This window comes from Leptidea sinapis, chromosome Z (genome assembly GCF_905404315.1).
Source record: "Leptidea sinapis chromosome Z, ilLepSina1.1, whole genome shotgun sequence".
Taxonomy (NCBI): Eukaryota; Metazoa; Arthropoda; class Insecta; order Lepidoptera; family Pieridae; genus Leptidea; species Leptidea sinapis.
Window position 1 is genome coordinate 4487976 of NC_066312.1, and position 23989 is coordinate 4511964.

The following is a 23989-nucleotide window of genomic DNA, read 5'->3' on the forward strand; positions in this document are numbered from 1 at the left end:
GTGGGCTATTTGCATTATGTATAACATAATTTAATTGTAATAAAAACTTCAACATTAGTGAGCATTTTTGAATATTTTGGATAATTATTTATACGTATAAAAGTACTAGCATTTATGTGGTTAAATACAATTTCAATTAATTACAATATTCATTTATTGAGCTATCGTACACAAAAATAATAATTTAGATCTCAAAGAAAAATTAAAATAAAACTTACGGCGAAGTCATAACTCTTATTTAAAATAATACAATAGAGAGATTTAGGGAGAGTCTCATTTTTGCTAAAATATCGAAAAACCACCCTAATTTTCAATCAAAAAGTTCTCACGTCAAAATATCAGCATTTTGAAATAAGTCGGTGGGCTTTTTGTTCGTTGGAATCTCTACTTTTTGATGGTGCAAATAAATCCCATACCCATCAAAAGGTATCATAGAGACTTCATGCCTGTCATTTCGAAGCAGCAAAAATATAAAGTACAATTAATCAAATCTATTTATAAATGAAAAAAAAAAAGGACACTGAATCATTAACCTTTTTACGTCTTTGATCGATATGGAAAGTCGGAAGAACGTGTTTTCCCCTCTATGAGGCTCTAGCTAGAACCCTTCGTCCCCGAAAACGCCAAAATCAAAAGTGGCTCGTTTAAATAACCATTATTTTAAGATTAGTAAAATTAAATCTGGTTTAATAGACATATTTAGGAGACAATTAGACAATTATTACCGAAAACTCAAATCATATTTTTTTTCTATTGACAGAAAAGCATCTGTCGGATCGCGAATCGGATTGTACTAGCACAATATAAGTTATTATTTATACAACTTAGTACTTACAAGTACACAACATAAACAGTACGTACATATTAGTTTCAAGTAATTCATATAATAATCGCAGTTAGGTACGTTGCAAGTTTATTGTATCAGGATCGCATAAGGTATGAAGAGGAGTTGAGGGCCGATAGGATGTCAGTACAACAACGTCACAGCTTCAATCTAGTAAAATAATATGTAAGACATGATAAAAGTCTTTCGTCTCTTTTTGCTTCAATTGAACCGATATATATGTACAGTTACACACTAGGTTTCGCGATCCGAACATTTATTACGTTTGACTGAACTGTACTGCAATCCGTACACCTTACTTTAGTAGTAGTGTTAAGTGCGGTTTCGACATTCACTGAGTGTGGGCGCGTATGAAAGTTTTATAACAATACGAGAACACGAATCAAAGTGTAAATATGTGAAAAATAAAGAAAGATACCAATTGAATAATCAAGTAAGTAAAATTACCTATTTATAGATCAAGTTAAACCACAATAGAAATTAAGAATTGTTCATTCGAATGCTACGATATACAAGACGCTTGACCTGACGTTCGCTGGGGTAGTACACTCTCTGTTGGCCGTCGGGTGCCAGCTATAAGACGATGACCAGGCTGCATATTATTCGTGGTCCTGATGCGAACTTCCGACATTACTTTCGGCATATCTGCCAGCCATTGATCATTACGACGGTGAGAGTCAATCCTCGTGCAGCGAACACGAAAAACTTGTTGATGCCTCCGATGATTCTTGTTATATTTGTATTTAACATACAATATACTCAGCCCAGATATAAAATAGTATATTTACATCCCATACGAGCTGATGTAATAATTTATTAAACGGCTCTCGACATTGCACTGCCACACATGCGATATATGGCAGTGCAATGTACAGTTTAACATCCGGTAGGTACTTGCAAATATACTTGTATGGAGTACCAGGATCGCATAAGATATCAAGAGTTATGAATGAGATAATGCGGGATGTGGGGTATCTGGATATCACAGCCAACGTCACATTTCCATGTTTATAAATATTAAGTGTTGTCCGAGTGAGATAAGAATGAATAATTCAACTTAAGAGTTGAACACCTTGCTACACAAGGTATATCGTTATCTTGAAATTATTGAAAATAGTCTTAAATTTTTGATAAAAATGTTAGCAACTTGTGACTTAAATCGTAAATTATACAAGCTCCTGCCCGCGTTATACAACGTGGAGTCTAGACCTTATGCCGCGGTCATAATTTATAAGATAGAAAAACTCCTATATTATAAATGTAGAGTCTCTGTCTGTGATTTTATTTTCTTTGCGGCTGTCTGTTGTAACTACACCAGTTATAGGGAATCACCAAATAGCTGCTGATCTGCAAGTGTTGTGAATTACATGTTGTGAGAAACAGAAACACTCCATTTTTTCGTGTATGTGGATGAGCTTCTTCAGAACTGAATTAGGATAAGTCGCCGCCTCGGAATAAATGTCCTATGTAATAATTGTGATTTTTTGAGTAGTGTAAGAGGAGAAATTTAATATTCATGTAATTATATAAATAACTAGCTGAACCCCTGCAGTTAATATTAATATGTTTGACCGATTGTAATACAATCAATGTCTTTGACAAAGGTGCTTCAGCATATTCAAAAAACTTTAATATCATTCAATACACTTTCTGGTAACGTGCCACAAGATGAAGCTACAACATATCAACTAGTAAATAAAAAGCCACGGTGGTGTGGAGTGATCGGCCTGAGTTTATTCATTATGTAAATATTTAAGATATTATTTAATAAAACAATTGAAAAAACGATACTTCCATTCACTTTATAAGCCACATAAAAAGAACTAAATTTTGTTATATAAAGTTACACCAAATTCATTCATCAAAATTTCGAAAATACTCTTCCCGGGATGCATGAACCAGACTTTTTCCGTTTTGTACAATCAGTATTTTCTATTATGCATAAGTAATGTAAAGAGAAGCCCACCAGATGTTAAATTGCGGCACCAGTGACATTTGAATTGTGTTATTAAAAGCGAATTGCACCTACATACCAACATAACAACCTCGATCACATCACCATAGAAGACATATGTAAGTCTACTGTGACAACACTCTGTGTCAGCCTGACACTTATATGTGGACGGCTCGCTCCAAAGTATGTTACAAACTAATTACAAAAATAGCTGCATTTTATGTGCACTAGATTACTAGGAACACATAGATACACGACAGTAAGCCGGTGAATAAAATCAATATCATGAAACCTAGGAATTGCGCTCATTGAAATTGAAAGTGCTGCGCAGTATAATAAATCAATAGAATACATGAATACCTTATCTATCTTATAAAGTCCTGGTAATCCAATGCAGAATACATTGCAATGCGGCGTTTGCATTTTAAGCTGATTGAAACAACATTTTTGAATAATTACGATTTTGTGATGCAAAAATGTATATTATACATTTGTAAAAAAACATCCTTAACTCCTGCCGATTTTTTCGCTTACAAACATAGTTAGTAAGATAAGAAGTCAAGGTCCAGCCATTGACAATTCCGTAGTTGTCGGAAAAAACATACAGACAGACAGAACAGAGATAAATTTAAATAATTGGTACCTATCTAGTGTACGTACCGTATAACCCATAACAATATGAAAGTATTGAGATACAATATTTAATCTGTGATATCATCCGTGATATAGCTAATCTAAAAGTAAACAACGGTCAAATGCAATTCGGCCTCACACAAGAAGGATTCCATACCATTGTACAACTTATCAATATTACAAATAGGACTTTTAAATAACTTACTGAAAGCTAAAATACCATCTAATATAGGATTACTTAATGCAACACACCTTCACTATTTCAGCTGTATAGCTGTTGTGCTATCTCATAAGTAACCTACAATTGTTGAAGTTTTCACTTCTGTCCTGCGGTCTAAAACAAACACCATTTTTGTTTGAAAAATCATAAAATGAACTAGTAAAATAACCTTATCAAAATTGTTATAAGATCCATTGTGTTCCTAATGATCAAACAACTTTTATTATAAAGTTGGAAGTTACTGAAGATGGTGTGAGGGAGAAACTTAGCGATTCCTCACGAGGATGGCATTACAAGACATAGTCGAGGGCCTCAATACATCCGAGCTTTAAATCGCACTATCCCCCGATTGACACATACTAGTACATATTATTAATGTTGTTATAACGAGGTAAAAATATATTATTTAACTTTATCAAGTAAATTACAAATAGGTATCAATATCACGAAATGAATTGAACGTAGCGAGACTTTATCTGTGATAGAAATCTTTTTGACGGACTTTTTAAAAGGATAAGGCTGTCACACTCTGGCACACAGTTGAACTCGAACGAACTGGTACGGTTCAAATATAATTTTTAACTAACTTTTCCGGCCAAATTAAATAACTTGCGGCCCAGTTGTCACATGAACAGGCATTTTCCGTGAAGGTGTTAGTATAAAAATCATTTTTTTGAGTTGTTAAGAAATATTTTAGGACGTATTTTCATTAAATATTATTTTAATCTATATATTATTATACCTAGGAAACAAAAAAATTAAAAACGGCTTAATGTACAAAGTTGCCAACAATTTTATTGTTTTTCGTCCATTCTTCCTTAGCGGTCTCTTCTATGTCATTTTCGTACGCTTTCCCCGCATCTTCAGAGCTCGTAGAGCGAATACCTCGAATTTTATCTTTAGTTCTTGGGAAGAAATAAAAGCAGCAGGGCGCCAGGCCAGGCCTGTATGGCGGATGACTCATTTTCTCGACACCTGCCTAGTTATATATTCAACAGTCCGTTTTGCGGAGTGCGCTGAAGCATAGTCGTGGTGAAGGAGGATCCTGCTCCGAGGTCGCTTCTATCAATTTTTTTCCAAGACAACAGGCGAACAGCGATTGACATATCAGTCTGCAGTAACTGTCCTTCCATCTTCTAGTATAACTGTCGCGATATGACCTTTCCGACGAATGAATGAGGCAATCATCTTTTTTCCTTGACTTCTTCCTTTCTTTACCTTAGTTTGTCGAACCTTGAAAGGAAACACCCACTGAGCTGATTACCTTTTGGTTTCGGGTTCGTAGCAATAAATCCAGCTTTCATCACCTGTGACGATGTCAAAAACAGCATTTGAGTCACCGCCGTTGAGATTATCTAACATTTGACGACACCAGCCCATGCGAAGGTGTTTCTGGTCGTCGGTTAAAGTATGGGGAATCCATCTGAAACAAAGCTGCCTGATGCCTAAATTGTCGTGTAATATTTTTTGAACTTGACTCATACCAATGCCTAGGCTTGCCCGTATCTGCTGATAGGTCACTCTCTCACCTTTTAGATTTGCCGCCAATTCACAAAATCAAATGACAAATGAATGCAATATACTACATTGGGTTACCAACAGTTCTAAAATTGAAATTCAAAAAAATGTTTTCATTAGCAATATTTCTAACTGGCAAGTTCTAAACATTTCCAGTGTTACCCACGTACATGGGCCATACGGAATACCGAAAGTTCTGCACTGGCCATGTGTAATATAACATATTTATATATAATATAATAACTTATTTATACATTGAGGTATCGTGAACTGTACTCTAGAAATATACGTGCTCTTTTATGTATTTCGCTGTGATATGATGAGATATTTCAATAAGAAACTTGCCAGGGACTCTGTGTATTCCTGGTTCAGTAATTTCAGACGAAGGCGTTGACACATTGCTAAGATAATGGTTGCTTATTTTTTGGAAAAGTGGTACAATTTATTACAGTTATACAGGTACTGCAGGTTAGTATGGAAATGCATGCTGCATGGTTGTTTTTGAATAAGTTAGTGAAATGTCCTGGCCGTTAATTCATCCTTTATTACGACAACTCGCACTCTCATTCCGCTAACGAATGTGTTCTGTAGGCTTCAAATATAGAACTAATGACGCATGATACAGTCCGTATCTTGAGCCCTACCTTTTTTTATTTATTTATAATATATAGACAGAGACTCTTGGTTATTAAACACAAATATTGACTTTATTAAATTAATAATGATCATATAAAAACATTGTACCTGTTTAATACTCTTATTGAAAGAAACAAGAGGTGCACGATAACTCCTAAGGGCATTAAAATTAAACATGAATATCATATTACTCAAGTGTGCAAGTAACGAGTAAAATATTTAAATTTAAAATGCTCATTGAATATCGATGTGGGTTTGTGTGTACATGTGATTGTGTAAAGGAGTGACGTGTTGTTGGTTTGACAGTGTGCAACATTGTAGCATGTAGTCTGTATAACTTGATATCACCTAGTACAGTGTAAGTATCTCCAACAGATTCATGTCCACCTGGTACACTTGTTTTCGCGATTTGATCGGTACGAAGGCCATATCCATATAAAATGACTAACTGTATTTTATATATATCTTTAAACGAGCAATTCTTGTATATATATATATAATCTGAATCTCGGAAACGGCTCCAACGATTTTCATAAAATTAAGTACGCAGGGGATTTCGGGGGTGATAAATCGATCTAGCTAGGTTTCAATTTAAAAAAAATGGTTTTATCCATGTTTGAATGAGAAACAGCTACAATAACATTAGAATACAAAGGTAAATTTCGCCACTATATACAAGACTATTATAGCTCAGATGGGACATTGGGTGATCCGGAAAGCAGAAGACCCCGGTTCGAATCCAGATGTCCTATTAGTTTTTTTTTGTTCAAGTTTTGTACATTCTTAAAAATCCGAGCAAGGCTCGGTCGTATGTTATATGTTCCATAAATGCTGATAATATGTACTAAACAACATGTGTCTTAAGCATCGAAATTTCTAAATAGAGATTGCAAATTATAATCTACAAAATATTTTGTATAAACAAATAAAATTTGAAAAACAAAATTTTATGAACGATGCGGGACTTAAACCCACGTCCTACGGCGTTCCGTGCCGGTGCTCTAACTAACTGAGCAAACCGTTCGAATAACGTATCGTTATAAAATCCTGTTTGCTTTGTCCAACTCTCAGGTTGTGGCTTTATGGTTATAAACTACTAAACATAAAATAAAATAAAAGTACATTTATTGTTTTCAAACAAAAAAAATACAGAATAACATACATGCTACTTATGATTACAAATTAAAATGAAAACAAAAGGTAGCGGCTCAGCTTCTGCTGCTCGGCGTACATTACTCCAAGCAGCGCTGGTTTTCAACCCACACCGCCCCTGAGGTGTCATTAGGGAACTATTAGAGTCATTAAACACTATCATTAAAAAATAATGATAATATTCTTATTTATCTCTTCATATGATTTTCCTTTCAACCAGTTTTTTTGTGCGTATTTAAAACCGAAGCTATTCATAGGATACATGTTTAGTGATTAATATTTTAATGTATGTATGAATTGTCATATGTAATGAAATGACATGAGATATTTCTAAGTAAAGAAAATATAAGTTCAGGTTAACTAATCACCATTAATTAGGTATGTATTTAAACCTTCTCCGAAACACGCTGCATCTTATGGTATAGGTAAGTATTATTCCGATCGGTTTAGTTGATTTTGCAATTTATCCGAAGAAGAGAAAGTTTTACCACACTATAAATCTACAATAGGTACCCTAATTGCAATGATATTATAATATTAAAAGAGGTAGATATGTCACTAGCGCGCCGAAAATCAATCGCCTAAATTGAGTCAATTGGCGCATGGGGTCGTAGTCGCTCTCTCGATACGAAAACGGTACGCACGCGTTTGTTGTTGACAGAATTGCTTACAGTTTAATATATACAGCATTAAAATGCCGTCTTGTGTAATACGAAGATGCACTAATTACTCAAGTAAAAAAAGCAAAATTCATGGAATAAGATACCACAAGTAAGGAATCATGAAATAAAGTATTTTATTTGATTTCAATATTTCTCTAAATAAAATAAATATGGCGGTACAACATCGCGTGCCGGATGGAATAGTGCTTACTTTTAAATATCATTGCCTAGTGGACAAGAAACTATTATTTTCATACGTCACATAGTTAAATGACATGGCAATAGAAGCAGGGCCGTTGTTTGGATAAAAGACATTTTCAGGGGCAATCTTTGAAATGTCGGTTTATGGCTAACATGTGCGTCTGTTTCTCAGAAGCAGCTTCCCTGCGAGTCGAGGCTATAAGCCATGAGGTCACGTGTGTATTTGTGCAATGGTCCCGCATCGGTCATGCTGTACAGTTTATATCTACATCAACACCTAAATAATGTAGACTCTCGAAGGGTTTTAAATCGCATAGATATTATGCGAAATCAGGAGTTCCACAGGGCTCCCATCTAGCTCCCATATTATTTTTGCTTTTTATTAACGATATTTGCAATAACATTCACAATATATAACATATGTAAGCGACAGCAGGCGATATATAATATATATTTTTTAAATTATGCTAAAAGGATTCTTTAATTGAACCAGTTTTAATAAAATATTGAGATATGTAATATGATCAATAATGTAGAAATATGAATCAAGGTCTAAGATCACGGTAATCACTTATCGATCAATTATCATGAGCATATATGTTTTGCCTGTTTTATTACGTCACATGACGTTACATGCAATTTCTTGAAAGTAGATTGATAAAACGCAGTAGTTTGTGTTTCAGCTTTTTTTTGGCTGATATATAGATTTCTTCGAATATTAAAGGAATAAAAAAATTCTCATTTCGCCAAATGCAGGTGAAACAAAAAGTAATAAAAAACATTAATGCCGAATTCCAAAATCCTTCACATTACCGTTTCTTCCAGTATTGTATTAGTGTTAAGGACTTTGATTGTTATGACTAGATAATAATCAGTCTTTAGGACAGAAATCTGTTTTCAATTTTGACGACAACCAATAAATTTATTTAACCGATTTCAAAAAGCGAGGAGGTTATCAAGTCGAGTGAATTGTTGTGTTCGTTATGTCAACACTCCATTGTTAGAAAAAATGAGGTCTGATGATGAAATCCATTCTGCAGTTGGTGGTAATTAACACGTGATACTGTAAGATGTGTTTCTTTACATATTAGTTTATGTTATAATATTATACACACCACTAGTTATTAATAACGAAAAAAAATTGTTAGGCAAGCTCTGTTTTCGTTGGACGTCAGGAAGTCGAGCGGGCCGGATGGCATATCTTCAATCGTGCTTAAAACGTGTGCCACAGTGCGGTTTTCAAGGAGCTTTCTTCCACGTACTACAAAGCTGTGGAATGAACTTCCTTGTGCGGTGTTTCCGGGACGATACGACCTGGGTACCTTAAAAAAAAGCGCGTACACTTTCCTTTCAAGCCAGCAACGCTCGTGTGATTCCTCTGGTGTTGCAAAAGAATGTGGGCGGCGGTGATCACTTAATACCTCGTTTGTCCTCCTTTTCCAAACAAAAAAAGTGATGTGGGGGTAGGGTTACCAGGATTCCGGATTCGTACATTCTTGTCCAGATTTAATCATTTTATTTTAAATTAGGTGGACCACAATAACATATTTACTATTCATACGTAAGTATCCATCCGAATGTTTTACTATCAAGAAACTCTTTAGTCTTTACGAAAATGAAATCTAAGCAAGAATAGGTCAGGTTTTTGTCAAGGCTTTTCAAATTACTAAATGGTGCCCCAATGCGGGGGGACTCCGTGCGGTACAGGGAACGGGCGTGCGCGAAGTTAAGTTATATATGTATTATAAATATTACTCCTTACTCTTAGCCAATTGTGGAGGTATTAAACGTACGTGCCTACACTATAACTATAATTGAAATTCGGTAAAAGTATTTGCTATAGTCGTGGGATTACTTTAGAATTTTTCTTCTTTGTATGTTATCGTATTTACACTACTATGAAATTATTAAATAGTACGGGATGTTAAAGAAAATATACTTAATGAAAATAGGTCATGTACCGTGTTAACTACGGGTTTACTGTGCAGCGCTATATCATCCACAAATTGACCCACACTTCGACCAGCGTATGGTAGTGACTGTCTCGGAAGGCCACGTGGTCCCATCGCCTGTTTACCTATCAACCGTATTGCATTACCATGAGAACAAGGATTGCCGAAAGTCGGATGAAAGGCAAGACATATCTCCGAACTCCGCTCTAAATGTGTACCATACAAGGATCTATTCTCGGACCAATTCTCTTCCTAATTTTTATTAATGTTCAGGGGATGAAAATCAAGGCTGACACCGACATTGCTTACTGGAACCAATAACATAACGTAAATTAAAACATGCTTGTCCGTCTGAGTGATCCATGGTGACACCGCAACATATCGTCTCGTGTAGCTTGAACTGAGCAGTTTGTATGTGAGAGGCACAGACAGCTTGCTATGGCTAGAATTGTGTCGTTCGTGGACGAGGCGCCTTAGCGTTTGATGTCCCACTCGCCGCAGTAAATCGCAATACTGTACAACTGAACCGAGAACAGACATTTAGAAAGCAATTCAGCGGGCTTCTGCACAACGTTGAACGTTATGAGCGCGCCTGTTTCACGCGCGTAATAAATTAACAGTCAACGAGCGGGCTTGTACTTCTCTGTAGTATTTAGTTTAAATACACGATGAACAGTACTTATATATATATCATCAACGCAGTAATCTACGCACACTTTGTTACATTTGCTAATGTCCTCTACTTGTTGCCTAGGAATTATTACAATTAACTAATATAGGTGCACCAGCAAACATAACAAACAAAACAAACAGTTTGGCCGTTGATGTGAGTGTACTTGGAGCTATCTCAAGTACTGTGGTGTTAACTCTTGTATTGTTTGGTCCATTTAGTTCCTCTGCACGCTCTCCGAGCCGTTCGTACTCACCTTGTACGTGACAGCTTGATTTTAATTAACGGCGGGTGTTACCACAGTGTCCTTATGTTCAAACACTTAGAAATTCCAGCCATTAATACACGGACTACTAAACTCAAGGTTTCAGACTCAGCACCGGTAGGTTCGAGCAGTATGATTAATATGAACGTTATGATTAATATGAGTAGGTATAAATATTTTATTAAACATACTGTTGTCTGGAACTAGGATTCTCTCGAATACACTGATACGTAGAACAGTAAGCAATTTTTTCGACAGAGCTCGAACCCCCGGAATCAATGGCTTGAAATTCAGACACACGTATATACCACTTGACCACGGGGCACACCAGTTTATTTAAAATATATAATAATAGGAGTAACACGTCGTTCCCTACTGTGCCGATAATTTATCAAAAACTACCACCCATACAAAATATAGTGCATCAGGCCTGAGAAATACCGGCCCCAGAAACTGAGCGAGATTTATTTATATTTTTAAAATACCGTACAATAAACATTTATAATGAAAGAGTCCGAGGGTGTCCGCTGCATTACATTACGAAAATCATTTACGTTATAAGAACCTTTCCAACACATTTTTTTTTTCAAAAATCTTTTAATTTGTTTTGTATTGTAGAAGCCTAATAAAAGACTTACTAACTCGACTTAACCGAGGAATAGGCATAACAAGTTTATTTTTGTTCCTCGTGTTAACATTATGATTGTCACAGTTTCTAGCAAATTCCTTAATTTGCTTATGAACAGAACATTATAAAGAATATATTGAGATGCAGCAGTCAAAATGTTTATTTCTTTAAATTTGATTCTTTAAGACCTAGGTTATAAATAGAGTTAATAGTCTTCTTCTGCAGCACAAAAAAGACATTAAAATCGGCAGCATTGTTAATCAAATATTTTTTAACAACTACTAACAAAAATTTTTATACAACTAGTTTAAATGGTAGTGAAATAAGAATCAGTTTAATAAAGTTTACCTTACGCTTTGTATGGGCCCATACTTTTCAGTAAAGTAGAACAGTAAATTCTAAAGAAAATATTTAGATTTGGTTTCGCGATCTTTTGTAAGTAATTGATGGATAGTATAAATAAAAATTGTGATAATAAGTTATTTAGTACATGTTTGTTGATCTAGGTTTTGCCTCGGCCAACAATTATCTGTGATCTGAGACATTTCTTACTTTACTGCCCTAGGTGTGTATTCATCAAAATTAACAATATTCATAATTTTTATTTATTACGATTCAGTGTTGACCGACTGGACTTTTATCGAGGAACTATAAGCAAGTTCCAATACCTTGAAATTTATCAAAAGCTTGAACCCTTTGCCTATCCTAATAATGGACGAAGAAACCAAAAAAAACTAATTTCGCAAACGTCAGAAAATTTGAGGAACCAACTTCAACTATTATGTTACAGTGATGGACGCGCATCTTAAAATTTCGCTCTCATAATTTTTTCATAACCCTCCTAAAGAAGTATAACTTCAATAAATAAACGTTAGTTATATATAGTTAGCTATTAATTCTTTACCATACTACTATTTCATATTCTTTGACCATAATCTACCATACCATACTGCAGTGTCTGTAGCATTCCGTACAGTAATGATGATTGTACTTATTAAATACTTCTGTGAAACAAACAATATCGTATTTGTTTCCATGGCTGATATTAGGAAATGCAGCGTTACCCTAAAATAAATATTTACCTGATGGTAAATTTCATTAAATGGATATAAATGTTCATGACACTGTCAACTATTGACAACATTGACCCGGTGTGAAGACTCTGGTAACAGTATAATAATATGTTGTATTAAGGTAATGTTAAGCGGACGTAGTCGGGAATAGCAAGTAGTGTTACTATAAATAATAAAACCCAACAACTAACACAGTAATATAGTATGTAGAAACAGGAGATCACAGGCCCTTCACGTGACATTTAGTGACACACGTTCTTTACAACACTCTCTACCAAACAAATATATGGAACTTTACACGCCAACAAAATAAAATAGCTCATATTACATACATAATATAATATATATTATACTAGCTGACCCAGCAAACGTTGTATTGCCGATATTAAAATCGCGATACAAAAGTAACTGTTGATCGTAGATGGGTGAAAATTTGAAGTTGTGTGTATTTTTTAATGTTGACTGATAATCGAACAAATTGAAAAAAAAATGTCAAAAAATTTTCGTGTGGACATTTAGGGGGATGAAAAATAGATGTTGTCCGATTCTCAGACCTACCCAATATGCACTCAAAATTTCATGAGAATCGGTCAAGCCGTTTCGAAGGAGTTTAACTACAATCACCGCGTCATGAGAATTTTATATATTAGGTTATTGGTTCTTCACACAACATTCAAATCAACCAAATAAAGATAATTTTATCACAACAAACATTTTTTGTTCTCAAATAAACCTCAGCTAAATTTTAATAAGCGTGTTGCTGATGTATGCTTGCTGGTGATGTCGTTTTATAAAAGAGAGAAAATAAAGAGAGAAAAAGCCTTTAAAGCTATAAAGACTTTCAAGCCATCGTTAGCCAAGGTATTATAAATTAAGTTTAGTATAGTTGTGCAAGTAAAGTAATAGCATATACACATGGTTGGTTTTAGTACGGCTGGACTATCGGACAGTCTGGTAGGCTCCCCGCACCATTGGTCCGGCTTCGTACTCGGTACAGTCTTGACGTTCGAATTATCGAATGTGGTCCGCTACCAGATCGCATCCGATGGTTCGGCCCAGGGCTGGGACAGACGCCTTAAAGTGACGTTTTCAGAAGTCTGTAGTGCCATCTGTTACTTGGCCCGAAAATGAAAGCTTTGTCAACTGTCGCTCGCTGAAACCTTTCAACTTTTCTTTAGTTGTGTCACTGCCTACTGGTCATAAAATGGTGGCTACTTCTAGCGTTTGCGCATGTATGTAGCTCTCGTGTTCCATTTTGCATATTTACACTACTAAATCTATCCTTTATGTTCTATGTTGTGATAAAATTAAATAACTAATTCTACGCGCAATTTAGTTAGTTAATTGCGCACAACATTAAAAATGAATTTTATAATTTCGAGCAATATAGTTATTTTCAGGGCCAATCTGCAGATGGCGCTAGTTTTCAAATAGACCGCTCATAATGCGTATAGAGGGCTCTCTTCTCCCTATATATTAGGTCCTTACATATGAAATTGGCGTATTTCGTACTGGCCACTTTAATCACAATGTTCTCCTCTTTGGTAAGGAATTCCAAATTCAAATTTGTACAGCTATTTACTCATGTATTTGTGCTTCGATGACCGTCATTCATTTGTTTTTTTCTTCGGTTTTTTTCTGTTTGCGTCACTCATTTTACAAAATGGAAAACTTAAAGTATCGCATTATTTACGAGTACGAGTTCCGCCGTGGCACTAATGCTGCGGAAACGACTCGAAGGGTAAATGATGTGTATGGCGGTCATGTTGCAAAAGAAAACACAGTTCGTCGTTGGGTCCAACGTTTTCGTTCTGGAAATTTTGACCTGCAGAACAAGCCCCGTGGATGGCCTGAGACCCAAGTTGATAATGAAGTATTTAAGGCTATTGTGGAAGCGGATCCATCGCAAACCACGTCCGAGTTAGCTGCAGGCTGCGGTGTTAGTGATAAAACTGTTTTAATTCACTTGAAGCAAATTGGGAAGATTAAAAAGCTTGAAAGGTGGGTATCCCACGAATTGACTGAAGCAAACCGGCAAACGCGCGTCGACTGCTGCGTTACATTACTGAACCGGCACAATAATGAAGGTATTTTAAACCGAATCATTACCCGTGATGAAAAATAGATTCGTTACGATAATCGGAAGCGCTCAGCGCAATGGTTGGATCCTGGCCAGCCAGCCAAATCCTGCCCAAAGCGAAAATTAACCCCAAAAAAGTTACTTGTAAGCGTTTGGTGGACTAGTACCGGTATTGTTCATTGCAGTTTTCTCAAATCTGGCCAGACTATTACGGCTGATGTCTATTGTCAGCAATTGCAAACCATGATGGAAAAGCTAGCGGCTAAACAACCTAGGCTGGTCAATCGCTCCACGCCACTGCTACTTCACGACAACGCTAGACCACACACTGCACAACAGACGGCTACCAAATTAGAAGAGCTTCAATTGGAATGTCTAAGACATCCTCCGTACTCCCCGGACCTTGCTCCAACAGATTACCATTTTTTTTCGAAATTTGGACAACTTCTTGCAAGGGAAAAAATTTAACTCTGATGGGGCAATCCAAATCGCCTTCACAGATTTTATTGATTCCCGTCCGACTGTTTTTTTTTGTAAAGGGATCAATGAACTACCTATGAGATGGCAAAAGTGCATAGAAAACAATGGTTATATATTGGTGGCAAATATATATTAATTAAATATATTATATTTAAAAATATTCGACTTTTTGTTCCTCCCATACAAAACCAATTTCATATGTAAGGACCTAATATTATTATACTCTTTGGTTCGGCCATACTAAATCCGATCATGTGTTTGGGCTATAACGCCTGTATACCGACCCCCGTCTCGGGACACTCACTCCGAGTCCGAGCTTTGTTTACATCACCAGCCGCGTCCTCGAGAGCTGCAGATCTTTGATCTTACAAACGTGAAGGTATTTCTAGAGTGTTCGGGCTCCGTTAATAAAATATCATGAAAAACTTTAAAGCGACAGCCTCGCTTCTGTTTATCGGAATTCCGAATTCGTTTATGACTGCTTTTTTGATTTACCACTAATTGACGTCTGTTTGAAATATTTAATTTATAATTCTCGCCGCCTCCGGAGATGAAACACCTCGCTATGACTGCGAGATTGTCTGCAAAATGTGATCTTAATTATTACGCATTTGATTTGGATAAAATAATGATTGCTTTATTCTAAAGCTGTATTGTTTATTTTTAATAGATTTTGTACCTAAAATACTATGTTTATACTAAATATGTATATTGTTACATAGGGTCATTCCTTTGACTTGTTAGTTTTTAAATCGGTTGGACTGACTTTGTGAAATATAAATTGGCAAGACTGTATACAATAAAAAGAGTGGGGAAGAGATTTATTTATACCCAAGTGTCATTTAGATCTAATTCAATAAATGATTGTTCTTTCTTTATTTCTTCAATGGGACTTACACCGTCACAGTTATATGATGCCATCAATGTATAAAAACAACAATATTCACAATTCCATTGACAAAAGTTTCAGATAGTTTTATATTATAATATGTAGCTAACTATTTAACGAATCGATCTAAAATAGCATCGAGGTAAGTCTTCATTCTAATAAAATCGTATGTTTCAATACGATAAAAATATAATAACAAGAGGATCTAGACTAAATTTTCGCAGTTATAATAATACTAGCTGCCCCGACAGACTTTGTTCTGTAAATAATAAAAAAAATACTGTTTTATAGGAATTTGCCAATAATATTTCAAAACATCAAGAATTATTTCGTAAAAATGCTCCCTGTTGTTTTAATGAAATTGTTTCACAGCGGAACTGTCAAACCATGCGTCACTAAATTCTCTCATGGAAAATATGTCCATACAAAAGAAATATTGAAAATAAAAATTATTATGGGTCCCAAATCGAAATAAAAACTATCCTATCTCACAAGTTGGACCAAACTGCGCTCCATTAGTAATAAGTATTGAGTAATCCCCATTAAAATCCGTTAATTAGTTTTAGGACTCCATTAAGGACAAACAATGTGTCAAATAATTTATATATATTAAGATAGTGATTTTTTTTATTAATTACTGAAGATAAGCATTACCGACATTTTTCATGTCATCGAAGTGTAATATCGCCATTGAAGGCCCTAGCTATAGAGTAGAACAGAGCCACACGTTTGTTTGTGTCCATGTTTCTATAACCGTTTCAGTCACCTTTAGTCCATATTTAATAGATGTGATCTGTATAGTGGTGTTGTTGGAACTCAATGAGTCAATGATAATATTAAATGTACAAAGATCTGATCAAAGTCTGCTGGATAATGGATAATGGTTAAATTTATAAATAGACTAAAGAATTAACGTCATTGTTATTTTGAATGCATTTTAGCCGTTGTGGGCGGTCTTCTCTATAAATAGTTTAGTCGCTATTGTATGTTGCTGGTAGATCTATAAATAATTGTGTGACTATTGAAACAAAAGTAGACAAGTGTGAGTGTAGTCCGCGTTCTGAGGGTTCCGTACTAATGAAACAACTGTAACAAAGACTAAATTAAACATTAGCCGCAGATATCACATCCAACTGAGGCAAATGAAAATCTTTGTGAATGTCAGACGGATAATTTCTGTACAAGTTAAATCAGAATTAAGACAAATAATATTATACGCTTAGATTAAGGATTGGTCTCCACTGCGCTCCAACTGGATAGCGTAGGCGTAGTCGCAAACTGCTGCATCTAATACTTCGCCTAAGTTGACGTGCCACATGTTCTGTATAACTTTGCTTATAATTGCCGGCTTGCGTAGTAAATCTTAGTAAAAATAATGGAACAAGAAAATACCAAAGACACTGGGATCACATATTATCAGTAAGTATTTTGTATTTTATTAAATTCAATGTAAAATAACACGAAACGTATGTTACAAAATTTGAAACGTGCCATTGAGTGTCAAGATGCCACGCCATGCCAAAAGTTGTCGTAATAAAAAAGCTATTGTTCTTAGGTAATGCGGTATCTAGTTGGAACGCAGCGGATACCAATCCTTAATCTAAGATAATACGATAATTTTCTGACTATAAGAAGGAATATTCACAATTACAATCTAGTGTATTTCCTGTACCCTACAAGTGTTATTTTTATTATTTTATATTTAATGTCCGTTTCAAATAATATATAAATTAATTGTGTTTCACTCAGGGTGATCGAGGACGCAGTATGTCATTTATTAACCACAGCTGTTTCCTGAAAACTAAAAGTCAAATAAACTGGGGTTATCAGGTACTCACATGAACAAACTTTGTTTCGCGAATTCTTTACACAAATTGCGAATGTATAATAAAGTTTATTTTATATTAGACATGATAACGACTTCAATAACGATTTTTATATCAATATTAAACTTTTTTTTAATGTTATTGCGTCCTCGTGAATCCTTAATGCCTACTATTCAATGTAATTTAGTGTAATTATTAACAATGTCCAATATTAAATAACAAACAAATTATATAGATGTGCAAGCTGTAGTTTGTAGTTTAATTTCTGGAGTGACTTACAAACTGTAACATTTTTATGTACATACGGCATTCAGGATTCACATAACTCGCAAGTAAAATAGTTCTGGTTATTGTTTTGATAATGCTTTGCGACTTATGCGAATTCCTGTTTTAATCTTATATCTTTAAATGAGCAATTCTTGTATATATATATATATATAATTGGAATCTCGGAATCGGCTCCAACGATTTTCATAAAATTTAGTATATAGGGGGTTTCGAGGGCGATAAATCGATCTAGCTAGGTTTCAATTTAAAAAATGTAGTTTTATCCATATTTTAATGAGAAACAACTACAATAATATTCGAATACAAAAATAAATTTCGCCACTCTATAGAAGATTATAATAGATAAGATGGGACATTGGGTGATCCGGGAAGCAGAAGACCCTGGTTCGAATCCAGATGTCCAATTTTTTTTTTTTCAAGTTTTGTACATTCTTAAAAATCCGAGCAAGACTCGGTCGTCCGGATATTTATTTATTATACGTGAAGACAAAACTCTGGAGGAAATTAATATTTGGCAGTGTGGCAGTTTATATTAAGGAGTTCGAGTAGTGCAGAAGAATTCAAGGTACCGTAGGACCGAGTTGTTTGTCTTAAGATGAAGGAAAGACACTAAACTGGATGGTGGATAATGGGGCATATATTAAATAAACATAAGAAGAAGCGCTGCCAGATTTCTTTTTGGTACACTATACTATATTTAGTGATTTTTATTGTTAAGTAACATAAGGTACAACTCGTGATTAAATTAATATTATATCATACTAACTGACCTGGCAAATGTTGTTTTGCCATATAAATTATATATGTAAACCTTCAACGAATCTATTACAAAAGATTTCATTGAGATCGGTCGAATAGTTTAGGAGTTATTAGGGAACATACAAACATACATTCTCTTTTATATATATAGATAGATAATACGTTAATTATTTATCGTAAGGGAGCAGTTACATATGTAAACCTTCCTTGAGCTTCAACGAATCTATTACAATAGATTTCATTGAGATCGGTCGAATAGTGTAGGAGTTATTAGGGAACATACAAAAATACATTCAGTTTTATATATATAGATAGATAATACGTTTATTATTTATCGTAAAGGAGCAGATGTTATAATATTGCGCGCACATTATGTGACTCGTACGCTTCCTTACTCGGACATATTCTGACAGAAATGACAGTGAATGACATTAAATATCTTCTTCCTCTTATGATTGTAATCACGCTCTCTCCTTTCAATCACATCATCCGCTTCGGTCATTATGTGAGGGTAGAATATAATAAGTACCTGCACTATTTTAAATATTATTTATTATATTCTGGGAGATTGTCGTCTATACACAAAACAACCCTTTTATTTCTGTCCACCGTGTCCACCACATCGTAGAACTAAAACTTGTAGCGAAATAGTTGGAATGTTTTATTCCATTCTGTTCATAATAAAAAAAACTCTTTCGGGTGGAATTTCGTAAAATCCGTTTTTAAGTGACCTTTCCTCGGCGTGAGGAATATTCCTACCAAATTTCAAGTATCTACCAATGATCGTTCCAGAGATATCGTGATTAGTCAATACATAGTTGGAAATCTTGTTATATAGGTATACCAGGTGACCCGACAGACGTTGTTCTGTGCATAATAAAAAAAACTCCTGCGGGTAGAATAGTATATAAGTAAGATAAAAGGAAATAATATATCAAGTTGTATGCTGCTGAAGGCAGCTGTCAACTTGTCCTTAATAGAAAATTACCTAGATTTATTACGCAACTAACGCGGGTAAAGGATGTATTGTTGACGCATGATTCAACAAATTCAAAGCACCTAAAAGTGCCACTTTTGTGCCTGATAAGCGATTTTTCCGTGACAGGTATGGTAATAAATCGTATACGCAACGGTTGGAGGGAGTTCCATCTCTTCGGGTGTGCATTTTGTACGCGGTTTGAAATCGTCTACTTCCCCTCATAGTTGCATATAATATATACTATAGATAATTTTGTATTTATTTTTAGGACAAGTTGATGGATGCCTTGTACTGCGTGATATGATTACGTCATATAAATAAATTAAAAACAACAAATATTGTTCAAACAAAAATATGTTGTCTTGAGAAGTAGTTCCGTCGTTAATCATTTTATCAACTATAACTCAAATTGTTGAGGTTATTCCATGAAATTCAAATTATATATTGACAGTATCTGTGGAGTGATAATTGTGTGTTTATTTGTTTCCAAAGTATTCTGAACATTACGGTGTTCATGTTAAGTATAGTTTTCGGAAAGCAAAGACGGTTGTGAAAAAATAATTCTTCCATAAAAAGGTCGCGTCTTGGCGAACTTGACGACGAGGTCGCCACTTGTCGGTTTGTTCGTGTCGGGGTCAAGTAAAAAACATGTTCCGTGGTTAGAACGTTCATGTCACGGAAGGAGACTGAGTTACTACAAGTATGTGTAGTGCGGATTGCCTGTTTCGACTATAGTTTGGGGACCTCACCCGTGCAAGTTAAAATAGCCTCTATCTCCAGTCCAGTCTAAGGTATGTATAGGTGTGTACGCATCATTAGCAACATAAGGATACAATATTTTATAACCATTAGTTATTCGATACAAGCGGCTGACTGTCGATGTTCCATTAAGAGTTTTACTCACTTATAATTGAAATAATATTGTAATAAATAACATCCCGCATTACTCATTCTTTCGTCACTTGAAACTCAAGAGCAATTAATTCCTTAAGTAAATCTCGAAGTACTCGTAACTCTCACGAGCAAGTCAGAGGCGATGACACTGACAGCGGCGGGCAACCCTCGGCCTCGTGTCGGAGCCGACATTCCATAATCGACACACGTGCGCCATACTAAATACATTTGATCGCGGAGCCAATGGTTTGTTTACATTAAGCCGATAGTGGGTGCGCAGTGGTGGCGGCAACAGACAAGGACCATTTTCCAACACTTTCAGCATCACGCAATAAATGATGTTCACGAGTATTGTGGTTGTAGTTTTGTATAAGTTGGTTTTATCTTCACCTCAGCTAAGAACGAACTGTGGCACTGCAAGATAAATGACTGTATGAACGATATTACATCTAGGGCTTATCCTATATTATATACATTACATTATATTTATGCAATAAATACTGAATTTAAATATCTTTTAAAAAAGTCTCTCAGGCCTGCGCGTGGAGATTATTATAAAAGTAGTGGTAGGTACTTAGTTTCAATAATTTATTTTAAATATAATATTATATTTTAAGCTAACTGACCCAGCAAGCGTTGTATTGCCATATAAAGTAGATAATAAAAAAATTCAATTATTAATATTTTTGGGGTATAAAAAATAGATGACGACCGATTCTCTGACCTACCAAATGTATCGTACTTACAATTGATCGTACTACTATAATTATAAACTTATAATGCCTACTACTCGGCTAAGTTAAGTTAGTAAGTCTTTTGTTGGGCGATGTTTATGCTTTTACAACAAGATCCCAGAAAATGTTCAAAACAAAAGTATTACGTTATTCAAAAGAATTGTTAAAAAACGTTTGTGTGGTAAAGGTTACTATAACAAATGAGTTTCTTAATGATACCACAGATTGGGAATGGAGTGACCGCCCTCAGGCTATTAAATAATTGTACAATACTACTTTGTAAATTTTCGATGAAAAAAAAAAGCCCGCTGAGTTTGTTACGCCCGTTCTTCTCAGGTCTGAGGCATTCATTTTGGAATGGGTGGTAGTTTTTGACTTTCAATAAGTGATGTCACATCCTATTTTGAATAAAAATATTTGAATTTGAATTTTGTTGGGTTTGATTGATATGCTTCTACAATATGATGCCAGAAAGTGTACAAAACTAATGTGATACGAAATTAAAAAGAATTGTTAAAAAACGTCTGTGTGGGAAAGATTACTATAGCATAAATGATTTTCTTAATTACACCACGGACTGGGAATAAAGCGAAAACCCTCAAGCTCTTTAATTATAAATGTTTATTGTACGATATAACATTGTAATCCATATTTTTATATAAAAAAAAGCCCACTGAGTTTCTATTGCCCATTCTTCTCATGTCTGAGGCAGTCTCTTTTGAATTGGTGGTAGTGTTTGACGTTCAATAAGTGATTTTGAAACCAATTTTAAATAAAGATATTTGAATTTGAATATGAATAGATGTTGGCCGATTCTCAGACCTACCCGACATGCACACAAATTTCATACTAATTGGTTTAGCCGTTTCGGAGGAGTTTGGTAACAAACACCGCGACACGAGAATTTTATATATTAGATTACTTTTGTTTTTTTTTCGAGTATTTCTTTTTTTGTATATTTAACAATTAAATAAGATTTTTACTATGAGTTGCATTTGTTTATTTTCAGTATTCAGAATCAGTTGTTTTCAAGCGGTATTTTTGGATAATTAACTTAGTAAATAAGGTTATACACAAAAAAAATTTGAAAAACAAAATTTTATGAACGATGCGGGATCGAACCCACGACCTCCGGCGTTCTGTGCCGGTGCTCTAACCAACTGAGTTCAAGTTCATAACGAGGCGGTACTCGAACGGTTAGCTCAGTTGGTTAGAGCACCGGCACGGAACGCCGGAGGGCGTGGGTTCGAATCCTGAAAATTTTGTTTTTCAAATTTTATTTGTGTATTAATCCTAGAAGTGAATGTTATCACTTTAAAAACATAACATATTGAATAAGGTTATAATCAACAAATAACAATATAAAAGTTAATGTTTGGGTGAATTGGTGCTCTTCTTGTGTTTCTTCTATTGTTTCATTTCAATAAAGTATAATAGTAACCAATTTTAAATGGTAATTCACCATTTGCATTAAAAAATACTGATAAATCAACAAAACACATAATAAAATAAATATTTAAGATATTATTTTATTTTAATTAAGTTCCCGTTTAATATATATTTTGATTTTTGTCACAAGCAATAGTCAATAAAGTTGTGTTAACTTTTAATGCCCTGTGCTTTTCCGGGGCATTAACACAAAAAAGAAGTCTCAGGCCCAAAGATATTGTAAGAGGTGACCAAAAAGCAAAGACCAGTAAGAGGCTCTTTTACACAGAATGCCGGCTAGATTATGGTTACCACAGCGGCGTCTTTTTCTGCCGTGAAGCAGTAATGTGTTTTATAAATTACTGGGCAAATGAGAGTTTACATCTTATGTCTCAAAGGGGACGAGCGCAATTGTAGTGCTGCTCAGAATTTGTGAGTTTTTTAAGAATCCTGAGTGGCACTTTGTGATGGGCAGGGCGTATCAATTACCATCAGAAGTTCCTGCTCGTCTCGTCCCTTATTGTCATAAAAACGTGTCTATTTCTTCTTATTCAGTTGCTACAATAATTGTATGAAAAATATCATCAACTTAGATAAGTAGTAATAATAAAGTGCGCAACTTTCTTTATTAATACTCAAAATTTATATGAATATCTAGAAACTATTTTGAGTCCGCGAAGTAAGAGTACTTGACTGATTACTTTCGTGTTTATTTCTGAGATATTAATGTTCTTGACGCGGACGGTTCCAGCACGAGGTCCGGTTGTTACTGAACACTGAACAGCCATCAATGCCCTATACATCCTCGCGACACGTTAGAAGTGTCTGATGGGATACTTTACGGGTCGCGAGGATAATGCGGTGTCAAAAGTGACCTACAAGTAAAAGGTTATAATGTTATACCATACGATAAGAATATCGGTTATTCGGAAGTTCTTAGCTATAATATATACGCACAGCGAACGTCTTTACATATTATTCGATTAAATTAATTAAAATATTGCAATTTAGAAAATTCGGACTTTCAACAATATTAGATGGTTAAGCGCCATCTATCGACATAAGACTATACCGCAGTGAAGGTAACGAAAGATTGTGATGTGTTTTAATTGCTTTCGTACTCTGCGAAAGTTAATGTCAATTTTTTCTTTTCTTTTATTTTCCACTGGTTACTATCATGTTCTAATAAACTGCTAAATCCAGTTTTGGGTACTAGTTTTGGAC

The 23989-nt window shown here is 34.9% G+C and overlaps 1 protein-coding gene across 1 annotated transcript in view; it reads left to right on the forward strand.

Moving 5' to 3' along the window:
• The window catches only part of LOC126978666 (forkhead box protein F1-A-like), a 52663-nt gene that overhangs the window by 21130 nt on the left and 7544 nt on the right, over nucleotides 1–23989 (forward strand). The gene's annotated exons all lie outside the window — the stretch shown is intronic.